Below are 4,622 nucleotides of genomic sequence, written 5' to 3'. Positions count from 1 at the left end.
ATTGGTAAAGGTTAAAGACATAAAAATAGTAAAAAAATCAAGGGAAAGTAGTATGGGATCGAATTTCGATCTTATGATTCTACCTACGATCTTACGATTCTACCACAAATACGATTCGTTTACGATCCAACTCGTTTTTCATACCTATCGTACGATTCAATGATCGGGATCGCAATTTTGACAAACATGTTTTGTACGTTATTTATTATTAAGTTATTTTACACGTTTTACATTTAACTTATAGACAAAATTGCAAAAATGGTTAATTTAGTATTCATTTTTTCGAGGTTTAGTCAAACCTCAACTTTTTGGCTTTATGGTCCTTTTGAGTTGGTTTCATTACGGATTTGGTCCTTCCGTAAACTGAAATGACACTAATGCCCTTGGATATTTATTTTCTATTTTTATGTTCATTCTTTTAAAGTTTAATAATTATTTATTCATTTTAATAATTAAAAAAATGAGAGGGTCCACCTTCTCTCTCTCTCTCTCTCTCTCTCTCTCTCTCTCTCTCTCTCTCTCTCTCTCTCTCTCTCTCTCTCTCTCTCTCTCTCTCTCTCTCTCTCTCTCTCTCTCTCTCTCTCTCTCTCTCTCTCTCTGATGAACAAAATGAATGTATGTTCTTCATTTATCTTCCAAAAACAAAAATTCAAGCTCATTTTTTTAACACATACAAAAAACTAATCTTTCTCTACTCTCCCACCGATGTTTAAGCTTATGAGGAGCATAATTCTGAGCTTTAGAACACCGACGATAATAAAGATCTGAACATAAACATGTTGAACGTAATCAAAATTTTCTAGGTTATGGGTGTTCTTATCTTATTATGAAGATGAACAAAAAAATCTGATGAATAAACAAACCTTAAACCCCCTTTATGTTTGTAACAAATAGAGATTCAAACTTAATTTTAGGAACTCGATTACAAATTTCAAGAACTCAACGGTTTTCAAACTGTAAAATCAACCTAACCAGGAAAATCGGATCTGGTGGTTAGCTAGTGGGATCGGCTAGGACGATATCACCTTCAACGAAACCTTTCATCTTCAAGAATCGACCCCCCAACCCATATTTTATGTTGCCATCTCGCGTCCTTTCCTCAGCTATCGGACTCCACACCAGACCCATTTCGAAAGGAAACCACACACCATACTCATTTGGAAGTTGACCGCTTCCAAATTCTTTATATGCTTATGGACAATCGATCGGTCAAGGAGAAAAGAAATTTAAACAAGAACCTCAAATCAAGTATGTTATCTCTTCAATTCTTCTACTTTTTGCTTGTTGATTTCTAGTTTTGTTTCTACTAAATTTTGAAACTTCCGACAGCAGCAAGGTACGCTGAGAATTTTAACGCCACATTTGGTAAGTTTCCGCATGATGATTGGACGTAGGGTAGGTGGATTAGAGATACCGAATAGGAGGGGAAAGTGTTTGTCAAAGTTAATCGAGAGGAATAAATAGGTGTTGTGTAGTGGAGATGGATCCCAGATGCTCTATGTCTTCATGGATTCATGATGAGAGAGAGGTGGTTGAGTATAGGTTCACGACATTTGGCAGCCATGAATTAAGCTTGTGTTCTTTGTGGGTTACTTTGTTTAAGAATCTTCTTATCGTTATCAATCATTTTGATGTATACTGAAGAACATAGGTTGATTATGGAAACGAAAACCTATAACATTATAAGTTATGGTGGTTCTTTTTTGGTTCTTTTGTGGGGAAGAGAGAGATAGAGAGGGGGAGATTGGGGGTGGGGGGAAGGAGGTGGGTCCTCTTTTTTTTTTAATTATTAAAATGATTAAATAATTAATAAACTTTAAAAAAAATAAAAATAGAAAATAAATACCCAAGGGCATTAAAGTCATTTGTAACGTCCCAAAAATTAAGACTAAAATTATTGCTTTTTAAATTAATTAAAACCATTATCCAAACAACATCACAAAAACCATGGTGAATTATAATGTATCGATAACATCCAAGTACATCATAGTAATATAAAAATGCAGAACGATGTGGTGTGTGCACTGCAATCATCCCGGGCTCTTCCCCTTCGAATCAAAAGTACTTGAAACTTAAATTGAAAACTGTAAGCACAAAGCTTAGTGAGTTTCCTAAAATACCACATAACATACATATCAAACATATAATGAACCTCACCCGTCATCGGGCCCCGCTCGGTAAATAGATTTCTCAATCATCAGGCCCCGCCTGGTATACATATAAACAAAAAAACATATAAACATATAAACACATGCAATAATCACAAAGATAAATAACATACAAGATAGTCATCGGGCCCCGTCCGGTAAAGATATAAACACATATCACATGCAAGAGTCACGTAGACAACTAGCATCCTAAACATAACAAACCATCGGCCGACATTGGTGCCTTCAACCCGCTTAAAGATATAGTGAGGAAACTCACATCTAGTTGTTGAATCTCTCAAATAAATCTCGGCCTACTGGTACGAAAAATCTTCGCGCTAACATCATCAGATAATATCCAATTAAAAATTCAATCCCGACCCATATTCAAGAATCTAAGCTACTTGACCAATTTTCATGGTAAAAGACCATTTTACATTTTTCCTTACTTGGCCCAAAACCAAGGCCCACCCCAACTACTCAAAAGGCCCAAATTCCTTAAATGGCATCACAAGGCCTAATAAAGCCCAACTTCCAAATTGGACCCAAAAATCATTATGGACCTAATCCCAAGAAAGTCCATAGTCTATCCATGGCCCAAAGTAAAAGTCTAATGGCCCAACAAGGCCTAAATCCAAAAAATCCTAAAATATGGCCCAAACCCGAGGAAGTCAAACTGAAAGTCAATCCGCGTACTCATCTCGTATGCTTAGCATACTCCTTCCGGGGCCAGTACGCCCAGTGTACTCCACAGGTCACCAATCCACTCCATTAAGAACTTAATCAATTAGGACCTCTAGCCAAACTTTCAGATCTGATCCTAAAGGGTGACTTAATACGTAAAGTTGGCAACTTTACACCCATGCATGGCTTAATGGGACCCAAGACTCAAAAAGAAGCTTAATAATGCTATTAACACTTGCATGGACCAATATCTTTCATAAAGTTTGCATTTTTATAAACAAGGGACCTCCATGGAGCTAAGGTCTAACATCCATGGCTTCTGGAGTAGATCAAAAGCTTAATTGTAGCTCAAAATGCCAAAAAAATGGATAACCAATATCCCAAAAAATAGATCTAGCATAATGAACCATCAAGTATATAACTTTATACCTTAAATGGCTTGCAAAGATGATGATGAATCTGGATCTACAAGCCCAAGCTAGTCCCAAGCAACCACCAAGAGTTATTCTTCTTCTTTCACTAAACACCACTAAATCTCACTTTCAAGCTTAAAACTCGCAAGAGACACTTAGTGTTTCATTTTTAGGGTATAGGGTGATGGAGGTTGATCAATAGAACGTCTAATTGTGGTTTAAGTTGTTTAAATAAGGTGCAAATCTTAAAAATTAGGGTTTGCCCCTACACCACGTATGCCATGCGTACTCCACGTACGCCCTGTGTACGTGGGTGAAGCCTAGGTCCAGAAAAGAGCTAGTACGCCCCACATACTAGTTAGAGACCAAAATGAAAAGGATTTTGCATTAAGGGGCTAAAAGGAAAAACATACCAAATTACGAATGTTACAATTCTCCCCCACTTGAATTAGACTTCGTCCTCAAAGTCCATTGCCCCAAATAACTCTGGGTAGTGCTTCCTCATATCGTCCATCGGCTCCTATGTCCATTCTTAACCCTTGCGATGCTGTTATTGATCTTTCACTAGCTCAACAACCTTGTTCCTCAAGGTTTTTGTCTTCCAGTCAAGAATCTCCACCGGTCTCTCCATATAATTTAGATGATCATCCACCTGAATATACTCCAATAGAAACACCGTAGAATCATCCACTAGACATTTCCACAACTGAGAGACGTGGAAAGGTGCTACGGATTTAACTAAGCTCCTCGAGAAGATCTAAGCGATAATCAACCCGGCCCACCCGGGCCAAAACCCTAAAAGGAACAATGTACCTGGGGCCAAATTTGCCACTCTTCCTAAATTGGATGACACCCTTACAAGGTGACACCTTCAGGAGAACCATATCCCCAACTTGGAACTCTAGATCTGATCGACGCTTGTAAGCATAACTCTTTTGCCGACTCTGAGTTGTTTAGAGTCTACTCTGAACCTGCTGAATCAACTCGGTAGTTTTGATTGCCACTTCGGTACTCCCCATGATTCATTGACCAACCTCACCTCAACATATCAGGGTCCTGCATTTCCTCCCATAAAGCATCTCAAAAGGAGGTCGATTAATGTTGGTGTGATAATTGTTGTTATACGGAAACTCCGCCAAAGGGAGATACATATCCCAACTCCCACCGAAATCCAAAACACACACCTGGAGCATATCCTCCAAGGTCTGAATAGTCCACTTGCTCTGACTGTCATTCTGTGGGTGGAAATTCGTATTGAAATGATGACAAGTACTCAACTCGTCGTGGAACCTCTTCCAAAATATGGAAGTAAACCGGACGTCCATGTTTGAAACCATAGAAATCGGCACCCCATGTCGTGCCATGATCTCCCTGATGT

This window comes from Lactuca serriola, chromosome 2 (genome assembly GCF_051521515.1).
Source record: "Lactuca serriola cultivar US96UC23 chromosome 2, Lser_US96UC23_V15, whole genome shotgun sequence".
NCBI classification, from domain to species: Eukaryota; Viridiplantae; Streptophyta; class Magnoliopsida; order Asterales; family Asteraceae; genus Lactuca; species Lactuca serriola.
This window is presented reverse-complemented; position numbering follows the sequence as displayed.